Below are 8528 nucleotides of genomic sequence, written 5' to 3'. Positions count from 1 at the left end.
TTTATCCAAATACTCTGCCGGGAGCAGTGGACACCACGGCTGCCCTTCCAGAGTGACAGGACACATAATTCCCCGGTGAGAGCATCGGTGGCTTTAGAGAGCACTGGAAATTGGAGCAGTGTCTATTAGGAGATGACATGGGTATCGGAAAACTGAGGACAGGCTGGCTGGCAAGACTTCCAGCTTCCTGAAACGCGCAGTGACTTAAGGCAAAAATCTGCAATGTGGTGTATTTTTCAGTAATTGCTTAGTTTGTTTTGCTATAAAAACAAAACAAAACAAAACAAAACCTCTTGCTGTTACCTAGCGAGTTACTAATGAATTATAGCAGTTCGTCCGAACCTGGTAGGATGAATCGTGTGGCCAAGCCAATGACATAATCAATGTGCCCTCAGCCTGGGGGATATTGGATGTGCCGCGGAGAGCACTGTGCTGGGTGCACCGCCATGGATCCGTGCCACTAGCAGGTCTGGTGGAGCATTCTGCAGCTTTGGTGGCAGAACTCTCAGGTTTGGGCCAAAGAAATAATGAAGTGAAACACAAGGGCACACGCAGTAAATTTGCTAGACGGCCAGTTTTACAGTACACCTACCCTGTAGGATGCTGAGTTCCTTTCAGTTAAAAAGTAATAGTTTAAATTTCACTGCCTTCATTCATACACATCTTTAAACCATCTCCTGCTTGTCATTCCATGAAGTTGATGTTTTGAAGGCCGATACCACACTTTTGATTGATCGTTCTCTGTCATTTGGGAGTGGTCCCCTCTTAGAACATTTCCTTAAAAAAAAAACCTCTGAAATATGGGTTTGATGAACTTAAAGAAATACATGTCATTTTTCCTTTAAATAAAACAGCTGCCTGAAACAACACCCCTGATTAAAAAACAAAATATTTATGCTTCTCTGTGTCCTACTCACTTGCTTACGGGTTGAAAGTCACTAGCAGAATGTCATCATTGCCAGATTCTGCATCTGGATCTTTGATTTATTTGACAGATATGCAACATCCAAAATATCTAGGCGTATCGCCAGTGACTGTTTAGATGATGGTGCAGGGGAACGCACAATGCTCTTAATAGATCAGCGCCCAGTCATTCCCCCAGAACTGACTTCTTGTGATTGTCTTGGTTTGTGTTGATCTTCTGTGGTTTGAGTGAAGCACTTCTCCACCAGTTTTCTTCCACAGAAATAAACATTACTGGGGAAGATGACATTTTTTAATTTATATTTTTTCCTGCAGGTATAGTAATATAGTACTCATGAATCAAAGCTAAAAGAAACTGAGTTAAAGAGCCAAAACTAAATTATGTCAGTGGACTACAAGGAAATCAACACAATGGAAGAAACTTCAGCTTTTTAACTCGGTAAACAAAGTCAGTGAGCCACAAGTCCTACTCTTGATGATCATTTTTGCCTCATCCATATACCGTGTTTACAGAATATGAAGACAAAGAAGAAAAAAGAAAAGCTACCTTAGCTATATGCACCTTTACAACACGTAGAAGTAAAATGTGCACTCATAATTGTGCAGAACTGGGCTTGTCATAACCCATATAAGCGCACAAGATGTGAAAAAGCTGACCCTATTACTTTTGTTTCTTTAATAAGACCAGTTGCTTACACGCTATTTATTCAAATAATTGCAACCATCTCCTTCCCCCGCCCTTTCTTTTTCCTTTTGGAAAGAACAAACTCCTAGAAATAACTAGTGTCAGCTGTGAATTCTGCAGGCGAAGCCAAGAATATAAAGCCCGTGCAAGTGTGGACGGATCTGACCCCCGCGGGGGACACGGTGACACTGTCCCTTTCCCCCAGTCCAGTCAGGGCGGGCAGGCTGGTGTCAGCAGCACCTTTTACAGAATCGGTGCGCGGAGCCAAGAGCCCGATTTTCCCCTGCAGCTGCTGCTGAGAGCCCGCCAGCCCTTGCCATGGATGAGGCTGCACTTTCGCTATCCCCGCTGCCAGGGGACGGTGTCTGGATCCTGCTGACGAGACGCAGTGTCCCTATAGTTAACGTGGGCGTCCGTGCTTATGTTGCTCGGTGTAGGGTGTTCTGTGCTTGCTCACGGCTGGCGCGGCACGCTCGGCATCGTCCCCGGTTTGCAAAGTCTACTTGGTTTGCTGCGTTGCGCTCAGCGTCGCGGGGACTGAGACAAAAGCAAATAGATGGCACCCATTACCTTGACGCAAATTAAGCAGACGAGGTTTCGCGTTATGTCACACCAACTGCGTCCACGGCGCACGCTGCTGCCACTGACGAATCCCAGTTGTTTTTATTTTTCAGCGAGCAACATCACTCTTAAGTTTTGGTATTTTTGTATTTCGCTCTCTGTCTTTTTGTAACAACGCTAGCCCTAAGGCTTCTTGGGAGCCTGGGTTAAAATTTACGAATGTAAAACTTTTCAAAGGTCACCAGAGCGCTTGATCCTCCTGTCAACAAGTTGCCTCGCACAAGGGCTGGAGAAAAGCATTTGGTTCGGTTCCTGGGTACAATTCAGAGCAGTCTGGAATAATCCTACAACAGCGTTTTGAAACCCCTTATTAAAACTGTCACCATATTTAGAAAGATCTACGGGCTGCAGAAACAGAACATCTTCTTATAAGGTTGGAAAACACAACAGCACGTCCAAGTCCAAAATGTCCTTGTCTGAACTCGCAAGATCTCTGTTTTGTGTAACCAGTCAACAGCCTTCTGCGTGACGTAAATCAAAGCTGCTCCTCACCCCTCGCCCGCTCGGCGTGTGTTTGGGACGCCTGCATGTGTTACCTGAGGACCCGCGCAGGTGATGGAGGTGGAGGTGATGCAGGTGATGGAGGTGATGCAGGTGGTGCAGGTGATGGAGGTGACACAGGTGATGGAGGTGATGCACGTGGGGCAGGTGATGGAGGTGATACAGGTGATGCAGGTGGTGCAGGTGGTGCAGGTGGTGCAGGTCCACGGGCAATTTGCTCAATCAGGTTCCTGGATGGCTCTCACTGCGTTCAGCAAAGGGCTCTTCCTGCCGCAGCGCACTTACAAGCTGCAGATTGCACTGCTGAGCTGAAGATACCAGAGTGTTCATCAAGGGCGAGGTGTCTGGCTTCGCTCTTGGTGGCTGATGCGATGCTCTGGGCAGAGGGGCCAGTTGCCAGCGCGAAATTTGGGTTTTCTCCATTTTCCCCGTGCTGTGCTTCCTTTGCAATAATAGCAACTTCTCTTCTCCCCCTCCAGATCAGCTCACAGCGAGCCAAGGAGAAATAAATGACGTGTTGGGAGCATTTTGTATTTGTCAACCGGTTGCCAAGAGGGTAAGGTTTAGCACAGCGGAGCTTGCCTTTTGCAGCAGCAAATAAATGGAAGCAACGTGCTGCTCACACTGTTTAAACCCCCAGCGTGATCTCAAACATATTTGTTCCTGTTTCTCCTGGTGGTGCCAGAAGCCTAGTTAGGATTAGGGCATGCAAAATCATGGAAAAGTACCAAATACATGCCAATGAACGCATTATAAAATTACTTTCTAATTGCATATGGTAAGCAAAAAGGATTAGCAGGAGTGCAAAGTGATGTGGCCTTTTCCATATGTCAGCTACATGAAAATGATGTTTATAAACCATTTAAAGCTTCATTTGAGGGTGTTTTTTTGGGGTGGAGGGGTAGCTGTGAGACAGTGGTAGGATGCGTTAACTCAGAGGTAATGAAGATACGAGTTCACTGCATTGTACTCCAACATCAGTCATTCCTGTGTATGTTTTAAACTGTGACAAAATCACCGTCAGGATAAGTCAATTTGTGTTAATTGCGAGAAACTTCAGGGTAACGGTGCTGAAATACCTTAAAATAGTTCCTGCATTGCAACTGCTTACTTATTAGGTCACACCAAGAACAAAAAGTGACTTCTATATTGGGAATTCGCAAGTCTTCCATCTAATTGCTACTCCTAGTGTTTTATCTATTAAAAAAGATGCTTTTGGGGAGAAAATTTATCGTTTCTTTTCATATGCATTCTGGGAAGGCGTTTCAGGTCAAAAAGATGGATGGAAGTGATTTTTTTTTTTGAGGAAATCCAGATTTATATGAGGCTTTAGTGGTGGCACAGGACGTAAGAGCAAATACAAGTAATAACAGAAGCAGGATATTTTTGAGCATTAAAAAGTTTGAATTAAATACAGGAAGGGGAAGACAGTGAAGGGATTAAGAGAAGATTGTTACTACCTTTGAATTGTAAGAGGAAAAAGAGGGGAAAATTGGAAAGAAAAGCACAGTCTTGAGGTTTGAAAATTAATCTAAACTGCATTGTTTTACTTCTGCATAGGCCAGGTATTGTTTTCTTCATTTGTTTTCTTTGGGAGGATAGCTTTATGTGGTACAATTGATGAATCGCTTTATTGCTTTGGAGGTGTGTAACTCTGTCACAATAAATGGTGTTTGATGCACTAAAAAAAATAATGGGCAGCAGTAAAACTGTCTTTCCTGTTTTACCCTGTAAAAAAGATAGGTAAGAGGACTGTTCAGTTTAATTTATGGGAGATAATTAAATAGCCGTAAAACACTGATGCAGGTTTCTGTTTGTTCCTACCACATATTTAATACTGAAATAATTTTTGAAATCGGAGCTGGAGACATTACAGTGATCTATTCTCTTAGCAATCCTAACCAGGAGAAATTGGCTGCTTAGAAAGAAACGGACCTGTGTTGTCAGACTTCAACTGATTTAGGGTGTGCCCCCAAACGAGGGTGTAAATAATGAAAACACAATTTGTTAACCAGAAGTCATTACCCTGTGAGTACTCGACACCTTTTACAGAGCTACTGAACAAAGGGATTTATTAAATTCTGTTTCTCAACTGAGGGGCATCACAGATTTGCTTGGAATGTTGCTATGACCATCTTCAGTGAGAGGTTTCGTTCTGATACTAGGCAGTCCAATGACAGCAAAGCCTTGCTCACATCTGGGCAATTGCATTAATTTCCAGATAAAAACAAATAATATTATGTTTTGCAATTGTTTTTCCCCTCCTCCTATGTTCCCTCCATGTTTTCAGCTGGAAAAAGGATATCTACTTGGAGAAATTATGAGAGGATGAAATCACAATCATCAGTTCACTTTAGAAATAACAGCTATTAAACCAATAAACAGCTACCAGGTCCTGGTTTCCTCTTCCCCAAATACATGGCGGAGAGCTGGCAAGTTGAAGGCAAGCTTTAGCCCGGCAAGACTTGAGATTAACGAACAGTACCAGGCTTTGCACTTTAATATTAGATACTGGATGTGGGGTTTTTTTTTGTTTGTGGGCTATTTTGTGTTTTTATTTTAATGGCATACTTCTGCCTCCCTAAAAATACATCACGGCAAACATTTATTATAGGAAGGTGCCTGGAGCACGCTGAAAATGCAGCATCCTTCTGAACCCTGAATCTTCCCCGTTAATGAGCTGGATGAGCTGAAAGGCACCACTGTTCAACTCGGATTTCACAGGCTCTGCTCTGAAGCCACCGCTCTGTCCAAACGTCCCCTAGGTCAGGGGAAAGGGAAGTCCAGCTCTAAAAATAGCATGCTGTAGCTAGGTGGGGGAGTTCCAGGAGTGAATGAGTGCTGGGAGAATAAATAGGTTGCTTTTCTCCTATTTCCAGGATATGGTCTGGAGGGCAGGTGGAACGTGCCTGACGACGTGCCTTTGCAAGTGGATTTCACTAAAAAAAACCCCACAAATATCTAGGAGATGAAAGCCACGATCAAGCCCTGGTACCTTCTTAGATCTCTGCAGATCTCAGAGAGGGATCTGCTCAAAATCCACAATATGTGGGAATCACAGATATTGGAAGGGACCTGGAAAGCTCATCCAGTGCAATCCCCCCATGGAGCAGGAACACCCAGCTGAGGTTCCACAGGAAGGGGTCCAGGCGGGTTTGAATGTCTGCAGAGAAGGAGACTCCACAACCTCCCTGGGCAGCCTGGGCCAGGCTCTGACACCCTCACCCCCAACAAGTTTCTTCTCATCTTCAAGTGGAGCCTCCTGTGTTCCAGTTTGCACCCATTGGCCCTTGTCCTACCATTGGTTGTCACCGAGAAGAGCCTGGCTCCATCCTCCTGACACTCACCCTTTATATATCTGTAAACATTAATGAGGTCACCCCTCAGTCTCCTCTTCTGCAAGCTCAAGAGCCCCAGCTCCCTCAGCCTGAGCTCTACACACCAGTTGTCCTGCAACACCAGCCCACTGAAAATCTGCATTGAGTACTCGTCTCTCCATAGAGTCGCCCACAGTCACGTACCTTGGAGTCACAGGGGTTGGTCCAAATCAGCAGCATTCACCTGGGCAAGGACATTTTCCTGCAAAAAGCCTGGTTTTGGGTGGGTGCCCATCTTCACGTGCTGCTTCTGGAGACTCTTCAGTTTTGCAGCTGGGCTTTGTGATTCTCACCATGCCGTGAAAAGCTGAGATGGCTGGAACTTATGGAGAGTCATTGCTTCATTTCTGTAAAACACAAAAAGACTTAAATCTAGAAAGGGATTAAAAAATCCTAATAAATGTTTCGGCTAGATAATTGCTGGAAAAGGTGTTGATCAATTTTGCAGCATCGCCTGGTGGCTCCCAGAAGCTCAAGCTTTTCAAGTTTTCACCCTTCTGTACATTTTTATGGACAGCTGATGGAAAAGAGCCATAAGTGCCACATCTTGGTGTAGCACAGATTTGTACGTGTACACAGGTAATTTAACATCCAGAAATAAGAAAAATTTGCACAGAAAATCAGGTATTAAAAAATAAAACTTTTGATAATTCCCAATTTAGTGATAACATTCACAGCAACGCCAAGCTTAAATTAATTGTTAACTAGAGGTGCTGGTCTAAAAATGTGAGATTTCAAGAAAGTTTTGCAGAAGATTGCGAAAGCGTGTCCCTTAAATGACACTGATCCTAATTTGAATTCCAACACCGCCACTTAGCATTAAATACTTGGTTACTAAGAAGGGTTGTGCTAGTATTAGAAAAAAATACATATATATTGTCACCCAGCTATGAAGGAGTTCCAAGATGAACAAAATGGAAGATCTTTTTTATTTCTTACTGGTTTGAACCAGAACTCAGGCAAAAATGATTGAGTTAGTAGAAAAAAACAAAATAAAACAAAAATAGAAAGCCCCGCAAAAAATGCCTTCCTGGTTTCTCCATTGTGAAGTGACAAACTCAAAATTAAACTGAAACTGTTTCATGGAGGAAGTCCTACTGTTGGTGTTATGTATGGAGTTACATCAAATGTTGGGCTGTCCCATCAGCAGCTGCACCATGAAACTGAGGGTACAACAGGAACACAGTGGTCCCACCACCTCAAATGCCAATGCGGGGGCCAGGGTCACACTGGTTGCCCAAGGCCCTGGCTGCTCACCCGCTGAACCGTCTCTGAGGTCAAACGACATGGTGATACCGCAGGATGACGACAATCACGCCTGCTGGAGGCTCAGCTGCGCCTGGCATGCGGAAGCCAGGAGCCTTGGGGACACCTCGCACAGCTCTGCCGAGCTGGGACACATCCAGCATCTTGTCACCTCGAACCTTCCAAGGGAACCTTCTCGAGCCCCGACATGGACAAATTGCACTTCCATAGTCCCACCTGTGAACCAGACTTCTGAAATCATTCCCCTTCTCCAGTTTGCTCAAAGCCCAACTCAAAAATGCCAGCTCAACAGCATGTTGTCCCCTTCCCATTCCCCCAGCTGTACCTCATGGGAAGGACCAAGCGCCTGGAGCGATGGTCATCACAGCTGCAGTGACACACGCATTGTGGTTATTTTTTTCATACAGACATATTTTGGAAATAAAATATTTAAGCCATGTATTAAAAGTTATGTCATACTGAAAACACTTAAAAGTTTTTTTAAAAAAAAAAAAAGTTTATTTTCCACAAGGAAGAGCAATAGGAAAAATTAAATTGTTTTCCACATATTGTTTTCTTGAAACAGAGTCTACAAGGACATATTCAGCACCAAAACTAAAAAAAAAAAAAAAAAAAGAAAAAAAAAGAAAAAAGTACAAACAGCCATAGAATATAATCTATAAAGCAAACATTTAATATTGCACTTTGTTTCTCTAACGTTTGGATTTTACTTACTTTTCCCTAATTCAGATCAGAATCCTATATCAAATACTGGGCTACAACCATGAACCTCATGTCCTATAACGCTGAGAATTGACCAATACTTGTGGAAGAGTAATGCCTCTGAATAACTAACAATGTAACTCAAAGTCTGTATTTGATAAGGTTATACAATTTCTCAGCCTAATCACAAAGGCTGTGATGCCTTGTCAATTCCTATGATATTGGTCAATCCTGCTTCATATGCAACTCCCCATTATATTGTGATAAGTACTTTAATGCTATGTATATCAGCAATTGTTCCCTAGTCTGTTAAAGTAACAAAAAAAAAGGAAAAAAAAGTAAAACCACCAAATGCCCTTTTATGCCAACGATCCCATCAGCTTTTAGAATTGTCTGGTTGGAGAGGGTAGAGGGAAGGGACATTCACAAAACTGGCCTAGTAGCGTAAGACA

This window comes from Patagioenas fasciata, chromosome Z, assembly GCF_037038585.1.
Source record: "Patagioenas fasciata isolate bPatFas1 chromosome Z, bPatFas1.hap1, whole genome shotgun sequence".
Taxonomy (NCBI): domain Eukaryota; kingdom Metazoa; phylum Chordata; class Aves; order Columbiformes; family Columbidae; genus Patagioenas; species Patagioenas fasciata.
This window is presented reverse-complemented; position numbering follows the sequence as displayed.